Below are 24,892 nucleotides of genomic sequence, written 5' to 3'. Positions count from 1 at the left end.
GCACTAAGATAAAATTCTAAAAGCGTTCAATTATGAACCGACAAGCAAGCGTAGTTTTGGAAATCGCATTCGCCACTCTGTTCAATGCACTTCCTAACAGCAACTAAAAGCTCATCTTGAGGTACTGAATAAAACAAGTCCTCAACGTCCACAGACAAGCCATAATCTATACTCTCGTTGTGTTTCACATATTCAGCGACTTCTTCAGATTTCCTCGCGCGGAAAGGATCAACAACCGTGAGTTACTTAAGGCTCTTCAGTAAAAACTCACTAACCTTATTTTGCCAAGCCCCCCCTTCGCTCGCAATGGTTCTGAAAGGGACATATGCCTTGTGTTTTTGCAGAAAAAAAACCTTCAGACTGTTCCCCTTACTATTTCTAATAGCACTAGCAAGATCATTCAATTCCAAGTCCTTACAAAATTTGATGAACTTAGTCTTAACCCTCACTGCACTTTTTTTAAACAGCCACAAAGTTCTTGTCCACTGCCGCTTGGGTTTTTTCATTGAACATGCCTTTCGGCATCACAACAAATCCACCTTCCTTGTCAGCTTCTAGGAGAACCAAACTGTTCTGACAAACTGAAAGTAACTATGTTAGACCAACTAGGCCAACAGGCGGTCCTTCTGGAACATATCACGATTTCTGCGATCATAGTTTTGTTCTTGCCGCGATCGTCTGTCTTTCTATGCGTAAAGCTACTACTGTGTGTGACTGCGCAACATGTCTATTTGTCTTGTTTGACGCATTACATACAGTGACGTTTGCTTAAATACGTGGATTTATTGGATACTTATACATATATTTAAACATCTTGTTGCGAGGCTTTGTGTATACAAACAGTGCATTTTGTTACCAGTGACAATTTTGTGCCCTTTATCAACTTGTATCTTCGCATTTGTATATTCCGTTCTATTTTCGCAATTCTAATCTACATCTTACAGAACTCCTGCTTCTTATATGTACTCACTGCTGCGACTATATTATCGGTGTAATTACATTACACGACCGGTAACAACTGCTCATGCGCAATCTATTGCAACGAAGGACAGCGCCATTGAGGTTTTTCCCTGGCCGTTGCATATGTACAGTCACGAGCAAAAGTTTGTGGACAAAAGGTATGGTATGATGGTATGATAAAGCTTTATTACGGTCCCTCGGAACGCGCGTCAGCACGTAGCGGGCCGCTCCCACGTCGGTACAGAAAGGCCGAGCCTCTCTGCTGCCACGATTTTATTTTTTTTCCTTCGCAGCCTGGGCATTCCGGCTGAAATCAAGAGCGCAAGCCTACGTGCGCGTGATGGACCAATACAACGTATTAAGCCAATTCGGGGCCGTGCAGCTGCGCTTGAATATATGTAAATTTTTTGCTGATGCCATGGTCTCCAAACTTCTGCTCGCGCGACTGTACAAAAAAGTAAACAAGGTTTTTTAATGACAAAGATTTATCAAAATATTCGTGCCCAACTTGTTCTTTTCATGTCCTTTGCGTTTTTCGCACCAGCTGTATGCACTGCTTTGCTGGTTTGGAATTCTATGATATTCTGATGTTCTAAAGATTGTGTGATATTTTCTTTACTGATTAAATAGACATAAAAACGCGAAAGCATTGATATCAGTTATTTCTGCCACAATTTTTTGGGACATACGAATATATTCTTTTATGAAAAGATGCATATTTTACTTGACAGTGGGTAGCATTCGGTAGTTTGTTTGCAGCCTCTAATATACAATGACATTGGCAATGACAATGCAGTAATTATTGGTGTATTTCAACCCTCGACAAATTCTATCAGGAGGAGGCCGCGCTGCAACGTGAGCCCCCCCTCTCCGAACAAAATTTCTGGCTATGCCACTGTGCAGTGAAGCAGGTCTTCGACCATGACCAGTTACAGATGATTTTCTGCATTTACACCCGTCGCTTACCAAGAACTTAGAAAAGGTGTTCGGCTGAAATGTAGCAATTTTTTTTACAAAGCCACTAATTTACTTTGTTCACAGGAACCTCCCTGAGAAAACTGACGTCAATCCGAGCTTTTGTTGACGTGATTTTACTCTTTGCGGTGTCGGCCATTTTCGTTATGGCGCGGTTTCGCCAAGGTCACTGCCAATGGCACCGAAAATATAGCCATGCACCTAAGGCTTTCGCCTTCGAAAAACAGAAATTCCGTGGCAGTGAACATAACTCGATCAGGCACCTGCACGCAAATGCGCAAATGGACTCGTAAACTGAGGCCAACCGAGATTAAGGGTGTCAATCATGCGAATGCATATCCTGAAACATGCGCCCATCGCGACCATTTAGCAAGCTTACATTATTATTTTAGAATCAGCTTTCGACAAATGAAGCGACAAAAGGGCATTTTTGCTTTTTTGATTCGATCGGACAAAAAGTTGGACGAGGAAAAGATGGACGGAAAGGGGGGGGGGGGGGCGGAGGCCGCTCTTTCAAGATTCTGCACCCGCTTCCTCGAAGCGGGGCTGCGCCTCTCAACGACTATCAATAGCAGCAAAACTGCTGATTCACAGTAGACTAGCTGGCCGCTCGTCTTATACGCGCGGCGGTTATCAGATCAGTTATTCCTGATTCGCGCTCGTCCGTGCTCGACTGTGAAAGCTGTTGGCGTGGTCCTTTTTTTATTTTTATTTTATTGTTAAAACGTGTATTCTGTTATCGTCCAGTACACTTCGTGCGTCATCGCGCGAATTTCGAATCTTAAAGGTCCGTACGCCACGTGGTGTAAAAGCTGTGAACTAAAGGCGATGTCCGGAATTGCTGGGGTTGTTACGCTGCCCTTATTGTATTTCGCACGCTACTAGTAAAGTGCTGAATAAGTAATTATCTCTCACACTGCAAACGACGGAATTGGATGTTTGAGGGCGGAATAACAGTTTTCGCATGGTACCATATTCAAAAATTCACAAGTTCATTACACATTTTCCATGCAGCCATGTAATGACTAAACAAAAATTACCTTCTTGTTGGGAGAGCACTCAGGATTGAACATCGTAGATCTTATAATCGTATCTTGCACCAAATTTTCGAGAGCTTGACTGTGATTAGCTTAGACGTCCTGTACATAGGGCAATGCCGAACTTGATTGCAATTAACTAACGTGCGAAGCATCGGCAAAAACAAAATTCACCGCAGCTTCAAGTCAGTAATACACCTAGATACAAGCTTTATTTTTTTTCTTTCTTCAGCGGGTGCTACTCGGCTTGCTGGTAGAGAACTCTGCTTCATTGTAAATGCCATACGCCTCCATGATTTCCCTAGTGCATTCATCGTGATGTTTGCACAGTGTTGTGGTATTATCACAGAAAAGAACTTAGCTAAAAAAAGGAAAGCGCGACATTTCGTTTTGAATCCTAGCAACCTTGTTCTCTTCTCCCCACTTTTCGGGTGCGGCCTGCAGGCTCCTGTCATGCACGATAGGTTAGTAGGGGATATAGTACAAGCAAGCATCGATTATAGTTCTAACCGAGGCGGTTCGGGACGAAAAATGATGCACGTACGCGCGGGTGTGACCTCCAAAGCAAGCATGCCACCGTCTTCGTTGCGTTGTCTTCATACAGTCGTCGTCATGTCATCGCCGTGGTTCCATTTCTGTCACTCTCTCGTCACTATTTTAGTTCTGGTATCGCACTGTCTTCATGCCATTGTCGTCATACCATCGATGTCACGGCTTCGCCTGCATGCATGAGATGCGTATGTTCGCGCACCACAAGTGTTGTGTTTGTTGAGCGAGGCATCTTCCTTTGGTCGTGTGCTCTAATAAATGCGAACCATTTCTTGATGAACATTTTCCACTTTGACAGCATCTATCTATCTAGCCGCCTACGTCTTGGTGCTCTCATGGTCGTTTCGTAAACTTGGTACGTACCAAAATTGGCATAGTATGACAAGAGTGTATGACAAACATAAATGATAGGTCATGACATGGATAGCATGTCATCTCTGTCATGTAAGTCATGAAACAGGCGCCTACGTCTTGGTGCTATCATGGTCGCTTCGTTAATTTGGCATGTACTAAAATTGGCATGGTATGACAATAGTGTACGACGAACATAAATTATAGGTCATGACATAAATGTCATCGTGTGTCATGTGGGTCATGAAACAGCTGCCTACGTCTTGGTTCTCTCATGCTCATTTTGATAACTTAGTTTGTAGCTAGAATGGGTGAGGGCATAGGTACTAAGTGAAGGAAACACTAAAGGATGATGGTAGAAGTCATAGTCATGAGCATGACTCAGCAAAAATGACAATTTCTCAGCGAAAAATAATTAACGCTCAAAAAACCCGGAATGGGCTCACGTGGGCAGTAACTGAATGAAACACTATATCATGTTGATTAAAAGTCATAGATATAAGCATGACTCAGCAAAAATGACAATAACTCAGCGAAAATGATTACCACTCAAAAACAACTTGAATGGGTTTGGACGTGGGCACTAAGTGAATAAAACTTTAAAGTATGATGGTAGAAGTCAGTCATGAGCATGACTCAGCAAAAATAACAATGACTCGGGGAAAAAAGATTAACTCTCAAAAACCACCGAAATAGGTCTGTACATAAATGATAGGTCGGCACATGAATGTCATTACTTATTTTCTGGTCTTGTCATGACATCAATGTCCTGACATGCGTGTTGTGTAGGTCACGAAACAGCCGCCTACGCCTCGATGCTGCCATGATCGTTTAATTAACTTGGTAGTTTCCCCGCACATTGCTTCGCTTAACATCGATTCCCACAGAGCGTAGAACCTGCCTTTTTTTACAAATGGTCACCAAAGAAGAATACTGTTCATTAGATAAGCAAATGAACGCTTCGTTTATATTGATTGTCACAGTTCGTGAAATCGACAGATATATTTTACGGCGTTTATGTACTCATTAGAGCGCACATTCACATGTTGGTCTTTCCAGCATTAAGTTATGAGGTTTTACGTGCCAAAACGACGGCCTGATTATGAGGAACGCTGTAGTGAGAAACTTCGGAATAATTTGGGCCACCCGGGATTCTTTAACATGCACCTAAATATATGTAAATGGGTGTTTTCGCATTTCGCCCCAATCGAAATGCGGCTGCCATGGCCGGGATTCGATCCAGCGACCTCGTCCTTAGCAGCCCAACACCATAGCCACTAAGCAACCACGGCGGATTGGTCTTTCCAGCATATGTAACGTCACATGACAAATATATTCTGTACACAATACCTAGAGCACAAAGAACAAAGTGATTTTTGTAGTTAACCATGCAAACGCATGATCTTTGTCGGATGTAGCCTTCATGTTTTAATCCTAAACCAGCCGGCATATTCTTCGAGCCTGACCACGCACCGAAAAGACTGCATTCTTGCCAAGCGGCTCTGCAATCTGCTTTATTTGGTGTGAAAACTAATGCACTACGGGATCACAGCGCCCTTATTTGGTGTGGCATTATTCTGAATTCCGCCCTTTCCATTCAGCCAGTTCACTTTTAATCACTTTGTCAACTTCTCGAACACTTGATAGACTTGATAACCAAACACTGGCAGCCGGTCCATCTTTGATTTTCTTGGCATTGGTATTTCAAAGCTTCATTATGACTGCACGGGCTGACCTGTCACAGAAAGTTATAGTACCGCGTATTATCAGTTTTTAGTGTCCTGTCAGGAAGCTCCGGAGCGGATTTGCTGCCCTAGAGCTGTGCTACTTGCCGAACTGATCATCACGACAGAAGACAAGCCTCAGGTCAAAAAACTGCAGCCGGTTCACCCTTGGAACCTCTACTGTGTGCAGGCACGTGCACGCGTTACGATCGTGGAGCTCGCTTGCGGAACGTTACAAGAAAGTCCTAACAAGATAAACATTAGCCGTTATATTGGTATCAGGAATATACTTATTTTATTCTGTTCTGCAACTCCCTCGTAGACGTTATAGGATTCCACGCTTGCTGTTTTTCTTTGTGTGAAACTCCATAAAGGAGAAAGCGTCATACGCTCGAGACTATCACGTACGGCTACGAAGGAAGCTATATATGCGTTTTTTGCAGAAGGAAAACCTCGCTGTTAAGAAAACATTGTCGGTGTCAGGTGACCGAATCAAAGTCCAACGCCTTTCCAGTGTTGTCGCATTGCCATCTGAGCTGACCAGATGGTTAGCAAGTCGCAGGGCAATGGCATATTATCCTACACCTGCGCTGCGAGTCATCGGTTCTTTCACCCTGGCCCTGCAGACATTCGATGGCGTTTAATGTGAAATTGTGTATGGTTAACACAAGTTCTCATAACCAATAATAACATCAACAGAAAAGGCGACAATAACACTTCATTATTTGCATAGCAGCTGACTATAACGACTCTTCATTGATTTTAGCAAATGATTGATGTGTTGAGCATCAGTAGCAAACGCTTTCCCCGGTTTCGTCTCCGAACACTTTCTATTTAATAACACCTCTTTATAATGTTCTTTGTTTTTATGCTATTCATAGACATATCCTTGAAGCTTCATATATGTTAAAGGTAATAAACAAGCAACTGACCATAAAGTTTTAACGAAATTGCGATGTAACCACCTCCTGGACTAAATGCATCCTTTTTTGCATTTGATCGCAATAATAAAATGCGTATCTCAGTTCCTGGATATTATGGGAAATACTAAACTGAGGGTAACAAATATAAATATCTACTGCGTTACGAAAATGTACACTATGAACGTTGTACTCACCAGGATAGGCTTGTCCGCATCAACCAGAAGTGCTCTCTTGACTGCTTCATAGAAAGAGCAGCAAGGAATTTCCACGTCAGGGAACGGGGAATAGACAACACCATCCTCTATTCTAGCTTTCATTGTAAGTGCGATCTTCAGCTGCAGGACCAATGTTCAGATGACCATCGGGAGATTTGGTATAACTGAAATAGGCAGAAAGTGTGCGCTCGATGACAATGCTTTGACAACAGCATGCTTTTTCTACCACTACCACTGCGACATGCTATCGGGATGCTCGTAAAAACGCCCAGAGCCACTAAGCTCGCAACGCGAGAAGTAGACCATGTGAATGAGAGAACCAGAAGGAAGCAGGCTGTCACTAAGAAAGGCGTTGCTGTTTGCAGCATATGAACAGGGGGAAAGTTGACCTCCCACGTTATCGCCGCCTTTATCGCCACGTTATCGCCTCAGACGCCTTCTGCCATGGTCGCCTGTGTTTTACGATATCCGAAGTGATAACCACTGCTCTTTTCGTGCCTGTCCCGCCGAAAACAGTTTTAGTTAGTCATCTTTGGCCGTGTAATCCATACGTGGAATTTTCTTTTCCCTGTCAATACTTAAAAAAAAATAAAAATGAGAAGGAAAGAAAGAAAGCTGGCGCGGTAGCCGAATTAGTGGCTATATAATGGATATGGCGTTGGGTTGCTAAACTTCATGGAACTCGTGGGTTCAACCCAGGTCACAGAATTCGACGGAAGGGAAATGGGAAAACACTTGTGTACTACTATTTAGGTGGGCGTTAAAGAAGCCCAGGTCATGAAAACTAAATCTCATAATCATATCGTGGTTTTGCCACGCAGACCCAAGAATTTATTTAAATTAAAAAAGAGAGAAAAGCATGTGACTGCGGCCTTCGGCTTTTTTCTAGGGGTGTAAACAAAATAGTTGTAAAATATTCTCGAATATGATTTCCAAGAAATACATGTTACGCTTATCCTATATTTCATACCTATATGTAATCCCGTTTCCAAATGTATGACCGCTCAACTCAGCAGCCTGTATGTTATGAACGGCTGCTTTCAGTTATCCGGTGCACTATCATAACGACCATAATGAAACAATTAAAGGAACGGCATACCTCACATACACGTAGAAATATGTGCAGATTTGTTGCGTTCATTGAAGATAAGTGTGGTAACACATGAGGAACCCAGTTTTAATGGGTAGCAAACATGGTGAGACTGTCAAAAAAGTTTTTTTTTTGCCTGAATCAAGTTAGCAGATTTACTGTCTGCCGCCAAACGGGGGCGTTTATATTGAATGGCAGCTAGGAACTTGTTAAGCAGGACTTATTAACACCCGTGCGTTCATTCTCTCAGGAACTGCGCCTGTGCGCAACAGCCACGACTCCCCGGCAACACAATCATTCGGAATAACAGTCCTCACTTGCATCGGCCACCCACCTTTGAGACTTCAATAGTGCTGTTGTGCTATACATTCGAACGGAAAGGACTAGTCGGCGTCGTACAGTGTAGCAATAACACTTGCGTATATATATATATATATATATATATATATATATATATATCAGTGAAGCAAGGAAACAGAGGAGCCGGCACAGAAGGAGTTCAAACAATAGAAGCACGTAGGAAAAACATAACAGGATCTTACTGACGTTTCGGCCGGGGTCCGGCCTTCATCAAGAGTCTTGATGAAGGCCGGACCCCGGCCGAACCGTCAGTAAAGTCCAGTTATGTTTTTCCTACGTGCTTCTATTCAATTTTTTGAAATATATATATTGTTTTTTTAGATGATTGTCCCTGATCAATATCCACCAACAAGAAGTGCGCGCAAAATGAGACGAAAGCAATGATAAAATGTTCTTACGTAGCCTCATGTTGCAGAGATAGGAGTTACTCTTAGAAGACAGTGTTAAAACAGCAGTTCACCTGGCTAAAACTACATTTGGTACCAGCCGTCAAGAGTCACGGGCGCACCAAAGCAACTAAAACAAAAAAAAATGTACTGCACAGACGTTCTGCGAGAAAAACTGGGCGTCCGCCAGCGTCCGCGTAGCGAACGCGCGCTCGCTAGCAGACGACGCGCTTGACAACGACAGCAAAATTGAAGACGTCGCTTTGTATAATCCATGCCTCAAATATATATGTTTGGAAAAATGGTGTAAACATAATTTTGGAGTTGAAATAAAGCACTATTTTAAGAGCGTACTATGTGAAATCGGCCCCTGCGCCCGCAGCGAAAGTACGTTGAAAATGCCTCGGAGCGCGTCTCCGCCCCAGTCCAGTTATGGCACGTACACACTAGCGGCAAAACGCGCGCGGCGCGCCGCCGGCGGCAAAACGCAGCAGCGGCAGGGCGGCCACACCAACCGGCGGCGCGCCGCTGCGGCAATCACGTGACAGACTAGACTCCTCTCCCCTTCTCGAACTATCCGGGAGCTCACGCGTGCAGGTAATAGTGCGAAACGAGAAACAAGCGGTCGGGCGGGTCCGCATGGCACCAGCTTCCCGCGCGCACGGCACGGACGCGGGCCGCTCTCATTGGTCTCCTTCATCCGCGGCACGCGGCAAACCGCAAAAAATCGGTCCAGGAGCGATCCCTGCCGCGGCAACAAAAACCCGTTTCGCGGCTGCTTTCGCGGCGCGCCGCGCGCTTTTTTCCGCTAGTGTGTACGTGTAGAGTGTACTAAAATATGGTCGAGTGGGACGAGCGGCTGGGGCGGCGCATGCTTTGCAGTGAGGCACCCGACGTGGAAAAATACTGTGGCGGCGCTGCGATCGAACTGGATTGGGCCACATCAAGGTCGCGCCGTTGGAAACTGCTGGCGATACTGCTCGGCAGGGTCATTCGCACTACTTCGCGCGCTGGTATTTGCGTTAAGACCTCTCAAATGGTGTTCATAATCGAATATGACATGTATATATGTCTTAAGAATAAATGCCTTTCTTTCTCTTCATTTTATTTTTTAATGCCGCTCGGTGATGCGCGTGCATTGCGACCGCAGTGTCGGCTTTCATTCTACTATGTTATTGTACGGTTCCCTTTGGAGAACAAATATTTTTCTCGTTCTTCAAGCAGCATGTATCTTTCGTGTGTATTGTTCCGCATATAGTTTTCCATCAGTAGGTCTTGCGAAACGCAAACGGAGAAACATATGTAACCTTCCTGCTTGCCGCTTCAAACAAGTAAAGCATATCTGCCCCATCCGGTACCTTTTACTCAGATTTCTTTCTTCTTTTGGGTTTTTTTACGTGCCAAAACCAGTTCTGATTATAAGGTACGCCGTAGTGGAGGGCTCCGGATTAATTTTGACCACCTGGGGTTATTAACGTCCACTACAACGCAAGCACACGGGCTTCTTGCATTTCGCCTCCACCGAAATGCGGCCGCCGCGGCCGGGATTCGATTCCGCGACCTCGTCCTCAGCAGCGCAACGCCTTAGCTAACTGAGCCCCCGCGGCTGGTACTCATATTTACGGGAAGCATTGTTATTGAAAAAAAAAACTGCAGCGCAACATTCAATTCAAGTTTCCGCCTTACTCGCGTAACAGAATGCGCAGTAATTGGTAAGGGGTACTTTATCTCGGTCGGTGTCATTCTGGAAATTCATTTCAAGTGGATGCGTTTTGCAACCTCACCGGCTACAATTCGTAAATTGCAATATGTGTCGTAAAGTAATTAACTAAGAAGCTCATTAATCAATTTTATTAATAAGTTGAATAGGTCTTTCGATTTCTCGTGCTGCTAATGTCCGCCTCTTCGAATAACCCAGCTCATCGATGAGAATTGTGATAACTGCCACAGGAGATTTTTAAAAATTCCCTAAACCTTAATTTCGAACACCCGGTATAGTGGATACGGCGTTGCGCTGCTAAACTGGAGCTCGCGGGTTCAATCCGTCGCGGAATTCGATGGGAACAAATGGAAAACACTCGTGTACTTCTATTTAGGTGCACGTTAAAAAGCCCCAGATGGGCAAATCTAAACCGGGTGCCTCATACTCATATCGTGGTTTTGCCACATAAAACCCACAAATTTGTTTGAACTAAAAAATAAAAACACAGGTGGCTGCGTTCTTCGTCTTTTTTCTAGTAATGTAAACAAAATAAATTATTCTCGAGTCTGATTTCCTCGAAAAACATGTTACGCTTATCCTATATTTCATACATAAATGTAATGCCATTCCCAAATGTCTGTCCGCTCAACTAAGCAGCTTGTATATTATAAACGGCTGCTTTCAGTTATTCAACGCACTATCATAACGACAATAATGAAGCAATTAGAGAAACGGCATACCTCACATACACGTACAGATATGTGTAGATCTGCTGCGTTCGTTCAAGAAGATAAGTGTGGTACCACATGGGGCACCCAGTTTTAATGGGTTGCAAAGATGGTGAGACTGTCAAAAAAAAAGTTTTCCTTGCCTGGATCAAGTTAGCAGATTTACAGGCTGCCCCAAAACGGGGCATTTATATTGAATGACAGCTTATTACACTTATTAGCAGGGCTTATTAGCAGCTTATTAGCAGCTTATTAGCCGGACTTATTAACACCCCTGCGTTAATTCTCTCAGGAACTGCGCCTCTGCGCAACAGCCACAACTCTCCGGCAGCACAATCATTCGGAATAACAGTCCGCACTTGCATCGGTAACTCACCTTTGAGACTTCAATAGTGCTGTTATGCGTTACATTCGTACGGAAACGACTGTTCGGCGTCGTACAGCATATCAATAACACTTGCATATATATATATATATATATATATATATATATATATATATATATATATATATATATATATATATTCGGCGTCGTACAGCATATCAATAACACTTGCATATATATATATATATATATTGTTTTAATTGCCTGCTATGAATATTATTTCTGCGAATGAGAGTTTTATGTGCAGTATTCACTAATACGTGTGTTTCGTATGAAAACGTGCACGGTCGGGAGCTCTCACTGTACCATTTGTACCATTCTCAATGTACCCTTTGATTTAATTACGTAGAAATACATCGGTCATTCTTCGCGCCACGCAGCTAATAAACCTGGTTTATTTCACTTTAATATTGTTTTATTCGATCATTGTTCCTGATCAATATCCACCGACAAGAAGCGCGCGTAAAATGACACGCTATCAGTAATAAAATTTTCCTACGTAGCTTCATGTTGCAGAGATGCCAGTTGCCTTTAGAAGACAGTGTTAAAAACAATGGTTCACTTAGCTAAAACTACCTTTGGTACCCGCCGTCAAGAGTCATGGGCGCACCAAAGCAACTAAAACAAAAAAAATGCACTACACAGACGTTCTGCGAGAAAAACTGGGCGCTGCCAGCCACCGCGTAGCGAACGCGCGCTCGCTAGCAGACGACGCGCTTGACAACGACAGCAAAACTGAAGACGACGCGTTGTATAATCCATGCCTCAAATATATATGTTTAGCAGGATGGTGTAAACATAAATTTGCAGTTGAAATAAAGCACTATTTTAAGAGCGTACTATGCGCAATCGGCCTCGGCACCCGCAGCGAAAGTACGTTGAATATGCCGCGGAGCGCGTCTCCGCCCCAATCCAGTTCGCTCGCAGCGCCCTCGCATAATTTTTCCACACGCGGCGCCTCAGCGGGAGAGCGCCGTTCGGCCCACTCGACCATTATCTAGTACACTCTAGTACGTGACATTAGGGTGCCTAAATCCCCTTGATGATGATGATGATGATAACTGGTTCTTGAGGGAAAGGGAAAGGTTGGCGCTTTTCCCTTCAGGCATTAACTCACAAATTACATACATTTGAAAACTAACGCACGCGCGAAACCACAAAAAGCTTTGTCACGGCTCGAAGAGTGAACGAAAATTTCAGCCGACTCAAAAAAAAGTATATGCACAGTTATCGGTGCTCTGTATTAAACTGAACGAAGAGTCCGGCTATGCGAAGAGCATTAAAATCTCCATGCAACTTCATCCACAATTATGAGGAAAGCTGCAACATTCACCTCGCAAAGAACGGCGTGCTTAGAAGGGGCGAAATCCCTTCTCCCGATGTTATGGAGCCACTGCTTCCGACGCACGACATTCCGTTCACCTCGGGGGATATAAAATAAGGCTTGCCCTTTCTCTGGCCTGCTGCTGCATTGAAACGCGCAGCAGCAAGGCATTTTCACGGAGAAAGAATCTCAGATTCCTACGAAAGGATGGAAAAACTTGGGAAACACACGTTCGGAGCGGCAGGGCGACCACCACTTGGACTGCTCATGGCGAGCGGGAGAAACTAAAGGCGCGCGAAAACAAGTTTCGCTCCGTTTTCGTGACGTCAGGGTCATCTGACGGGGTAGTCTCGAGCGCCGCAGCCATTCAGCATGGCGGATGCGCTGCCTCCGTGAGAGAGGGGGAGAAAAAGAGGAGGTTGACCGCGCCGGCGAGGGTGTTGCGGCGTAGATGAAAGCGTGTCGCTACTTTCTATCAAGGGGTTAGGTTGATGATGATGATGATGATTTATTGGCATCCCCTTTGAAACGGGGCGGCGACAAATAGTCACCTAGCCTGCTTGATTTAATCAGGTATACTATACATGTTCTTCATCTTGCATTTTTGTATACCTATCATTATTTTTTCTTTTTCAAAAATTTACCTTGTACCGCTGCCTATGATTTTAAGAGATCAGGTCGCATCCATCTTTTCCCTACTTTTTTTCCACCAGTACTCTAATCGTCTCTTGCTGATCTCTACGGCTGATCTGTTTGTTTCCTTCCACTTTAAACCCAAGCGCTTCTGGGAGTTGCACGTTACCTACGGTTCTCGCTGGGTGGATCCCGTCGCATTCCATTAGGATGTGCTGAGTGGTCTCTGGATCTTTACTGCAGCATACACATGTCTCATCTAATTCCGAATATTTGTTCCGATATGTTTTCGTCCTTAGGCAACCGGCTCGAGCCTCAAATAGCAAGGCACTGCCCTTTGTGTTATCGTACAGATTTTCCCTTCTAATTTCTTTCTTCTCATTCTTGTAAATCTCCATTGTCCTTTTCGTTTCCATTCTTTGCATCCAATTCACGGTCTCTATTTCTCTCACTTTCTTTCTGATGACCCCTGGTTGTCTATTTACAGTTTCGATTATCCTGTACTTGGTTGCCAACTTCCTTGACCTCTTCCTCCATTCTGTGTCCACGCTTTTCATGTAGAGATACTTGTGCACTTTAGCCGCCCATTTATTTTCATCCATGTTCCTGAGCCTTTCTTCAAAACTAATTTTGCTTTGTGCTTCTCTGACTTCAAAAGAGGCCCAACCCATGTCTCCATGCACTGCCTCATTTGTCGTATTACCGTGTGCTCCCAAAGCCAACCGGCCTACTGATCTTTGGTTAACTTCCAAACCCGCCAATATGTCCGATTTTAAGCATATAATGGCATTTGCGAATGTTAGCACTGGCACCATTACTCCTTTCCAGATTCCACGCACCACCTCATACTTATTGTGGCCCCACAGTGCTCTGTGTTTCATTGATGCTGCATTCCGCTTCCCCTTTATTTTCAGATTATCTTGGTGGTTGCTTGAGTAATTCTTTCCTTCGTTTATGTGTACGCCGAGGTACTTATATTGCTTCACTATGGGTATTACTTGCTGTTGAATTGACACCACGAAGTTACTCGTGTGCTCATTAAAGATCATAATCCCTGATTTCTCTGTGCTAAACTTAAGGCCTAGATTTGTCGCTGCGTTCCCACAGATATTCGCAAGTATCTGTAAATCTTTTTTATTGTCCGCTAGTAGCACAATGTCGTCTGCGTACATCAGTCCAGGGATCTTCTGTTGCACCATTTGTCCATTACGCATGTAGGATAAATCAAAACCTAATTCGCTGTTTTCCAGTCGTCTTTCTATGCCCTTGACGTAAAGCGTGAACAACAATGGTGACAGAGGGCATCCTTGCTTCAATCCTTGGTGAATTCCCACCATTTCATTTCCTTTTCGGCCTTCCCATGCCACTTGTACTTGGTTGTCTCGATATATCTCCCTCAGCAGCTCCACGAAATCGTCATCTATGCCTTCGTATTGAAGAATATCCCACAACAATTCCCTGTTTACGTTGTCATAAGCTCCTTTAATATCTAGAAATGCTATCCATAAAGGTCTTTTCTGAGCTACTGAAATCTCTATGCACTGAGTTAGTACAAACATATTGTCTTCTAAGCGTCTGCCTGGCCTGAACCCATTCTGAGTTGAACCCATTCTCGATGCCCAGCGCCGCCGACGGCGGCGCTGGGCATCGAGGCACCCTAAGTCCAGTTAGAGTGTACTAGATAATGGTCGAGTGGGCCGAACGGCGCTCTCCCGCTGAGGCGCCGCGTGTGGAAAAATTTTGCGAGGGCGCTGCGAGCGAACTGGATTGGGGCGGAGACGCGCTCCGCGGCATATTCAACGCACTTTCGCTGCGGGCGCCGAGGCCGATTGCGCATAGTACGCTCTTAAAATAGTGCTTTATTTCAACTGCAAATTTATGTTTACACCATCTTGCCAAACATATATATTTGAGGCATGGATTATACAACGCGTCGTCTTCAGTTTTGCTGTCGTTGTCAAGCGCGTCGTCTGCTAGCGAGCGCGCGTTCGCTACGCGGACGCTGGCGGCGCCCAGTTTTTCTCGCAGAACGTCTGTGTAGTACATTTGTTTTTATGTTTTAGTTGCTTTGGTGCGCTCATGACTCTTGACGGCGGGTACCAAAAGTAGTTTCAGTCAAGTGAACCATTGTTTTTAACACTGTCTTCTAAAAGCAACTGGCATCTCTGCAACATGAAGCTACGTACGAAAATTTTATTATTGATAGCGTGTCATTTTACGCGCGGTTCTTGTCGATGGATATTGATCAGGAACAATGATCGAAGAAAACAATATTAAAGTGAAATAAACCAGGTTTATTAGCTGCGTGGCGCGAAGAATGACCGATGTATTTCTACGTAATTAAATCAAAGGGTACATTGAGAATGGTACAAATGGTTCAGTGAGAACTCCCGACCGTGCATGTTTGCATACGAAACACACGTATTAGTGAATACTGCACATAAAACTCTCATTCGCAGAAATATTATTCATAGCAGGCAATTAAAACTATATATATATATATATATATATATATATATATATATATATATGAAAGTGTTATTGATATGCTGTACGACGCCGAACAGTCGTTTCCGTACGAATGTAACGCATAACCGTACTATTGCAGTCTCAAAGGTGAGAGACCGATGCAAGTGCGGATTGTTATTCCGAATGATTGTGCTGCCGGAGAGTCGTGGCTGTTGCGCAGAGGCGCAGTTCCTGAGAAAATTAACGCAGGGGTGTTAATAAGTCCGGCTAATAAGCTGCTAATAAGCCCTGCTAATAAGTGTAATAAGCTGTCATTCAATATAAACGCCCCGTTTTGGGGCAGCCTGTAAATCTGCTAACGTGATTCAGGCAAGGAAAACTTTTTTTTTTTTTTTTTGTGACAGTCTCACCATCTTTGCAACCGATTAAAACTGGGTGCCCCATGTGGTACCACACTTATCTTCTTGAACGAACGCAGCAGATCTACACATATCTGTACGTGTATGTGAGGTATGCCGTTTCTCTAATTGCTTCATTATTGTCGTTATGATAGTGCGTCGAATAACTGAAAGCAGCCGTTTATGATATACAAGCTGCTTAGTTGAGTGGACAGACATTTGGGAATGGCATTACATTTATGTATGAAATATAGGATAAGCGTAACATGTTTTTCTCGGAAATCAGACTCGAGAATAATTTATTTTGTTTACACTCCTAGCAAAAAGACGAAGAACGCAGCCACCTGTCTTTTGTTGTTTAGTTCAAACAAATTTGTGGGTTTTACGTGGCAAAACCACGATATGAGTATGAGGCACCCGGTTTAGATTTCCCCACCTGTGGCTTTTTAACGTGCACCTAAATAGAAGTACACGAGTGTTTTCCATTTGTTCCCATCGAATTCCGCGACGGATTGAACCCGCGAGCTCCAGTTGAGCAGCGCAACGCCGTATATCCACTATACCGGGTGTTCGAAATTAAGGTTTAGGGGATTTTTAAAAATCTCCTGTGGCAGTTAGCACAATTCTCATTGATGAGCTGGGTTATTCGAAGAGGCGGACATTAGTAGCACGAGAATCGAAACACCTATTCAACTTATTAACAAAATTGATTAATGAACTTCTTAGTTAATTACTTTACGACACATATTGCAATTTACGAATTGTAGCCGGTGAGGTTGCAAAACGCATCCACTTGAAATGAATTTCCAGAATGACACCGACCGCGATAAATGACCCCGTACCCATTATTCCGCATTCTGTTACGCGAGTACGCCCGCTTCGCCGCCTAGGCGGGCGGATTTTTAGAAGTTTTTGCCGCTTCCGCCTGCTTCGAGGCCAAGTGTGAACGTAGCCTAAGGCGGAAACTTGAATAGAATGTTGCGCTGCAGTTTTTTTTTTTTTTCAATAACAATGCTGCCCGTAAATCTGAGTACCCGCCGCGGGGGCTCAGTTAGCTAAGGCGTTGCGCTGCTGAGGACGAGTTCGCGGAATCGAATCCCGGCCGCGGCGGCCGCATTTCGATGGAGGCGAAATGCAAGAAGCCCGTGTGCTTGCGTTGCAATGTAGTGGACGTTAATGAACCCCAGGTGGTCAAAATTAACCCGGAGCCCTGCACTACGGCGTGCCTTATAATCAGAACTGGTTTTGGCACGTAAAAAACCTCAAAAGAAGAAAGAAATCTGAGTACAAGGTGCCGCATGGGGCAGATATGCTTTACTTGTTTGAAGCGGCAAGCAGGAAGGTTACACATGTTTCTCCGTTTGCGTTCCGCAAGACCTACTGATGGAAAACTATATGCGGAACAATACACACGAGAGATACATGCTGCTTGAAGAACGAGAAAAATATTTGTTCTCCAAAGGGAACCGTACAATAACATAGTAGAATGAAAGCCGACACTGTGGCCGCAATGCACGGGTAATCACCGAGCGGCATTAAAAAATAAAATGAAGAGAAAGAAAGGCATTTGTTCTTAAGACATATATACATGTCATATTCGATTATGAACACAATTTGAGAGGTCTTAACGCAAATACCAGCGCGCGAAGTAGTGCGATTGACCCTGCCCAGCAGTATCGCCAGCAGTTTCCAACGGCGCTACCTTGATGCGGCCCAATCCAGTTCGATCGCAGCGCCGCCATAGTATTTTTCCACGTCGGGCGCCTCACTGCAAAGCATGCGCCGCCCCAGCCGCTCGTCCCACTCGACCATATTCTAGTACACTCTAGTCCAGTTCAGAGTGACCTAGAATATGGGAGAGTGTCCAAAGCGCCGGCTCCGGCGAGGGCCTTTTTCTGTGAACTGCCGCGCGGCGCCGCTGCTGCTCCGGACCCGTGGGCTTTTCGCGCTCGCGAAGCACGCGGGAAGCGAGGGTCGTCTGCTACGCGCTGTAGTTTTATGCGTTCATTTTCCACGCTAGCACATAAACTCTATTTAACTTCAACAGTGTGGTGCTGCATGGAGCTCACCCATCTTTGAGCGTTTCTTTATGCTTGGGCAGCAATATAATGCAAAAACTAACGTATCAAACTCATCAGCGCGGCCTAGCTCCGGTGCTAGAGTTCGGGAACGGTATTACGGTAACTGTGCGTGCGTAGAAACGCGCTAAATGAACCCGCGCAAGGAAAGAACGTAAAAAAGAAACGCTATTCACATGGGTACGCGGGCAATAGCACCATGCTTGCAAGAATAATAGTAAGAAAAAAAGTAAATTACTCGCGCAGTCAAGTGAAATACTTGCGTGCGTGCAGTGACCGCTTCGCTCACCATTACGCGCTTTTCGCTCACGGTCAGTAGTGGTTTACAACTATATGCATATGTATTTATTCGAATATTTTTTAGGAACGACAATATTTTATTATGAACAGAGCAGCGTGAGAAGGTGCAAGGGTTGCAAGAGAAAGAGCAAAGACGGGCCTAACGCCGCAATATTGCTGGCTTATTTCGCTTCAGAGATTGCGTACACGAATAATTCTTGCTGTGCAATATCTCTTCAATACAAACTTCGCGCATGATTTACCTTAAGGTTCACCGTGAGCGAAGGTTTTTTCAAATTCAGAAATTCGATCCAGCCAATATAGCTAAACAAATATATTTATTTTTCGACATTGAAATGAATAGATAGCTACTACTAGCTGGCCTGGCCATTTACTAATTTGTTATGTAAAAGTTATTACTGCAATAGCCTTGTTTTAATAATCCGTCAATCCTCCCTGAAATTACCAACATGTAACTTCTCATTATATCATAGTGATTTTACACGTGTGATTTTTTACGTAAACTAACAAGCCGTCATGGCGCGTGACGATGTTTGTGCTTGCATTATATTGAGTGGAAAATCGTCTTGAATATTACTGTCTTTGATGCACTGCAAAAATCGCTATTGATTCTACATATCCCTAAAATAGTTACCTTCAATAACAGCAAAAAATGAAAAGTTTATGTTCTGGTGATTTGTTGCCTCTTTCATTACGTAACTACAAGTACGTAGTTAGTGATCAGTAAGTATATTTGCTGTGTACGAACCAGCGAGCATACGCAATAAATATTCCTAAAGTTACTTTCATGTTAAAATTCGCTTAGTGCTTGCGCTCTTGCAACACCAGAAGGCGAAAGACGAGTTGCACATACGTAATCCATAATGTTCGTTTTCTGACGCTTGCTCGTGATTATGAAATGAGGCATATATATACAATGTTGCACTGTTAGCGTTTGATTTAGTTTGGTTTGTCTTGTTTTTTTTGTTTTTTTTGCCGCGTATATTTCTCGCGTACCCTTTACCTATACACGCCGTGCTATAGCTTAGTGGCTTTGGTAGGTTGTGGCTTTGGTAGGGCATCGAGGACGCGGGTTCGATTCTCGGCCACGGCAGCTTACATTTCGATGGAGGCGAAATGCATAAAACACCCGTGTACCGAGATTTAGGTGCACGTTAAAGAACCCCAGGTGGTCGAAATTAACAGAGCCCTCCACTGCGGCGTCTCTCATAGCCATATTGTGATTTTTATGTGTAAAACCCCAGAAATTTGCTGGGGTTTATTGTTATTGTTTGTACTATTATTATCTATCTTTTATATTATTATGTACAATGTTTGTACTAATATTACCCTTTACCTGTGCTCTCAGTTCTTCATCATATATGGGCAAGTTCGACACGTTGAGATCGAGATTGACATTCAACACGTTTTTATCGTCACACCCACAGCATCAGAGGGATTTCTGGCCGTCGTCATATGACCACACGTCATATTGTTATCGTTAATCGTGACATGAGTGCAAGTATGTCAAGTTACTAATGCCATGACCCATCAGTCATCTTAGTCACACATTTGTGCCTTTCCACACTATACTTTGGTATATATACCAAGTGAACGAGCCGCGAGAGTTACGCGGTTTGTATTTATTTTTGGTACCGCGGCATCGGCCAACAGACACATTCCGCTTCCCAAGAGCCCAGTTAAGAATTTCGCCTTAATAAAGAAACAACAGAGCACGGGATGCAGTCTTGTAAAGCAAATCGAATGCAATAAATAAATGAAAGGAAACGATAGGGTGTAAAAGCGTTAGCATGAGCTAGCCATATCTGCTACGTTCTCTTGGTTATTATCGCTGTCTCCAGCTTATTTTCTTCTGCAGCACGTTCACGTTGCTCATTCCACGCATAACTAAATGAAATAAGCGCGCGGAATGCGTTACTCAAACAGCCGCGTAAGCGCGGACCAAGCGAGCTAGAAGGAAATAGACAAAATACCCATATTCACAGCCGGCAAACGCGTTCTCTGTGTGGTAAGTCACTGCGGTATTACCTTGCGGTGACGTGGTACTTAATATATCCCAAATTATCGCGATGTTTGCTAATAGCAACGAAAATATCAGGCTCGTAGCAGAGGCCCACCGCCTTGGCGCGGCTTCTGCAGCGGAGAAAGCCCACGGGTCCGGTACAGCAGCGCCGCGGCGCGGGAGTTCACACAAAAAGGTCCTCGCTCCTCCCATGCATTTGCGCGGCGCTTTGGACACTCTCCCATATTCTAGGTCACTCTAGTCCAGTTCGTTCGCAGCGCCCTCGCACAATTTTTCCACACACGGCGCCTCAGCGGGAGAGAGCCGTTCGGCCCACTCGGCAATTCTAGTATACTCTAGTGGAGGCGCAGCTTGGCCGTGACGTCAAAGGGGAGATAAAGCTGGGAGCCGCCGCGACGGCGGCTGCACTATCGCCGACTCTGTGGCGAATACGTGTACCCTTGACATATGGGACGACCCGAAGAAGAAACCACTCATCTTGAAGCGTGGCCATGCGAGAATCTGCGCGTCGGTGGCGAGCCAATTCGAGATACCGTTCCTAGAAGAACTTGGCATTTTGTATCAAAACTTAGCCAAGCCTAGTAAAACATGGAAGAAGCTAGATCAATCACCGGCTCCGCTGTTTACTCCTGCGTTGCACCACTAGTGCAAGCTGCCCACCGTTTTTTCTTTCTTTTCTTTTCAAATCTTAAGATTCACCAAACTCGAACCGTGACTCACCACCTTTTTTTGTTGAGGCACTCTCACTTGGACCCTCAAACCTTACATATATGTTTTGCAAGTCAATCCCCCACGCCGTAACCCATTGATTCACTTTTAATTCACACTTGCTTCACTCTTTATTCACCCTGTCACCCTGCTTGGCTCACCTTCATTCACTCTACCATCTCGGTTTTACTTGAAGCACACTTGGTTTGCCCTATTACTCCAAATTTCCAATTTTCATCACTCTTGATTTACCCTGTCACCACTTGATTCCCCTTCATTCACTCTCATTTACACTTCATCAGCTCACTCTATCTCATCATTACTTTTCGTTTGACTCCTATCACTGAAATAAACCCCTTTAATTCACCACCAATCCACTCCTAATTCACAATTAGCTCTTCACTCACCTCTCTGTATACCCGTTATAACTTCAGTCCACTTGCTGAATCATTCTTCCACCCTTAATATAGGTTTTTGCGCATTATCGCCTCTTAGCCTAACAGGATCATTTCCTGTCGACAACGCGGTTTTGAAACGTCCTTTAAACGGAGACCTCACCATGAGACATTTAAGGTTTTCTCCCTAATAACAAAATGGGACATAGTTTTATGAAGTGAATGAAGTCAATATATTCATTGAAAGTCGTGTATTGTGTGTGCCTGTGTGTCATTCTATATGTGTGTCGTCGTCGTTTCCGCGCATTTTGACCGAAAGAAAGCGCGGAGCTCATTTCGGTGCGTAGTATACGTATGGATTGTGTGTGCCCGAACCCGACGCCCTCGTCTTACGAATTTCACTAGAGCACGTGTTCAGTATACTAGGGTTTATCGATAACAACATCAGAGCGATAAAACAGCAAAGGACGACTTCGAGGGCAAAGTATGGCGGCTCTAGCTTCAATGGAAGTCAGTTAAGTTAGGGTTTTATTAATGATAGGTCCCAGCTCAATATGCTGAAAATAATTAAGTAAAAGGCTCATGCGTTGTTATGCCCAGCCAGTTTAACCACCTCGATAGTAACTACTCATACTGGCAGATGAGTGTCACTAACTTATTATACCACGCAACAGAAAACGTCATTCCATTCAATGGTGTTGTCGGTGCAGCGTCAGGGCAGATATGTTACTTTACCTTTAGGGATGAGTAGGCTCCACTTCGGACTGAATGGTGGCGGGAATTGATTCTCCGCAGGCGTGTAACGGCGCTGTAGCGTGTTTGGACCACCCCCACGGAGAAAGAATAACTCAGCAGGAGGCGCAACTCGGCTCCTTGTCGCGTCGTCATAATGTCACGCTGGAGCGCGGCGGCGGACATCCTGGCACCGCCCCCTATCAAACGCCGGACGCCTGACGTATGCTCACGTGACGGTTTGTCGAAGTGATGCAGTGGATGCGGGGAGCGCGGGGCTCGGTCGCTCGGTCTTGTCGTCTGCTCGCGCGCGGATGCTTGATGCCAGTGCGCCGCCCTTGCATTAGGTAGCTACAGCTCGAGTACGCTATCGGAACACGATGCCTGTCCCTAAACGAGACGGCGGCTATTACAACGTGTTCTCGCTAAGCTGGCCGAAGCGCCATGAGACGGGGACCGACCAGTACCGCCCCAAGGAGCAACAATGACTTTTTCGGTTGGTCAGGGAAGACTGCGCCTCCAAGGTCAGCGTAGTATTTACGCCTGCTGTGCGTTCCGCTGGGGAAATGTTTTTAGCAGACGTTGTCGTTTCTCGTCAGTTCTCGATCCTCGCTTTCTATAGACGATTTGCAGCAGCCGGTTTGTGCATCTGAAATCAGATGGCGCCACCGGAGCGCCGCGCGTGTTGGACATCTCTGGCCTTGGGCGCGCAAACGAAACTACCATTGCTCAGTCGCGAAAGCGTAGCCAGCGGCGTTTAACAAGCGCAGTTTGTCAAACGTCGAACAGTATTCTGCTCCATGTGGAGATTAAGAGGGAAAACGTGTGCTGTGGTCGGATGCAAAAACTGTGATGGCGACATTAAGCTGTGGAACACGTCGGTGTGTGAAGTACACGCGCCACAGCTGCATCAAGACTGCCCGTGCCCGAGGCCGTTTTCCATGCACCGATTTCCTCAAGGAGAGAAAAACAAGTTCACCCGACAATGCTGGATAGCGAACCTACAGAGAAAGAACTTCAATTAAGGCACATCGGCAAGAGTAAGTTGCACATCATAGTACTGAATAAGCGAACGCGCTCGGCGTGCGGAATAGTGTATGAACTTTTCCCATCTTGCGCTCGCTGTACATTAAGGTTACCGTGCGGTGTTTCCGTGGCAGAACACAAGCATTAGCGATATCGTATTGGAACAGTCACCCACTATTAGTGATGTTTATCCTTAAGGAAAATTACATGCCGCGTGCGTGATATATATGCGCCGGGATAGGTGCCAATTAAGGCGTACTAGTTGTCGCGGTGACAACTGCAGAAAAGATTGGAAAAGTGCTATCTGAATCGCATTTTCAAATCGTTAAGCTTGACAAATTCCTGCCTCCGCGTCTGATTTTACATATGTTGGTTTCGCTGCTGTATCGGATGCACGGTGTGATCAGAACGTAGACCTGGCGTTGTTTGTGGCCAGCAACAGATGCGCGAAAGCTAGCTGTGTTGACGCTGTAGGACAAAATTATTGTTTCAAACAACGCTGGAAGCGTTGGTTGCGTGTTTATCGTAAAGTGATATACAATAATGTCACAATTTCGTGTTGTCAAGAGAAACCATGAAAATAAAAGTAGATAATTGCAAACTCACCAGTTTGACATTATTTGATTAGCTGCGTTTTAAAGTAGTGGTCACTACAAATCAGCTGTTTCCTTCTGCCTTGTGTCGTTCAGGGTTCCCCCAAAGCGCATGCTGCATATATATATATATATATATTATTTACTTTAATTTTCATAGCCTCTTTTGACATCGCGAAATTGTGGCATTATTTGACACTATGAAATTATGACATTATTTGTGATTATGGAAAAGACATTGGCAGCCCATTGCTATTGCCTTTTTTGTCACATTTGTGGCAGTTTGCAATAAGAACTGCATTCGTTACCCATGTGCGTGCTTTTTATTTAAGTAGACTCTTTTATTCTTACGTTCAAATAAAAGCAAACCATTCTAAATATTACATGAATCACCCTTTTCTTTCAGGTATGTTCTATTCACTTTGTTGATGGGCGTCCAACCAAGGACTATCCCTACCCAACACTGCAGCTTGGAACACTGCTTTATGCTGCAGATGCCATCCTTGGATTGACACAAAGCTTTCCCAACATTGCCACTGTCAAAAGGTTGATGCCCTCTGCAAACCCCCTGTAGTCCTGTGCAGGCTTCCCATCTTGGTCGATTGCCTTGACCATGTAGTCGTAGACAACTGAAATAGGGGATAAACATTTGTATGTACTGCGGGAATGAAAAAAAAATGGCAATGAAAGAAAGCTGATTTTTACTTTACTCCTCAAGACATCTGCAGATGTTTGAAAGAACTAAAATAACACGATAGATACTGTCTGATATTAAACTGATCGTCTGGATTTATAAATTATAGTTCTGGAGTTTCAATAATTCATACA

General features: G+C 44.5%; 1 long non-coding RNA gene across 1 annotated transcript; it reads right to left on the bottom strand.

Annotated features, from left to right (window-relative positions):
* Positions 1 to 5,462: 5,462 nt before the first annotated feature.
* LOC125944869 (uncharacterized) lies at positions 5,463 to 23,075 on the bottom strand. Its single transcript, XR_007466569.1, has 3 exons — positions 22,449 to 23,075; positions 6,714 to 6,898; positions 5,463 to 6,216 (listed from the first exon to the last, which is right to left on the bottom strand). It is a non-coding gene; the product is annotated as an uncharacterized LOC125944869 (long non-coding RNA).
* Positions 23,076 to 24,892: the final 1,817 nt, after the last annotated feature.

The sequence above is a fragment of the Dermacentor silvarum genome, chromosome 4 (assembly GCF_013339745.2).
Source record: "Dermacentor silvarum isolate Dsil-2018 chromosome 4, BIME_Dsil_1.4, whole genome shotgun sequence".
Taxonomy (NCBI): Eukaryota; Metazoa; Arthropoda; class Arachnida; order Ixodida; family Ixodidae; genus Dermacentor; species Dermacentor silvarum.
This window is presented reverse-complemented; position numbering and strand designations above follow the sequence as displayed.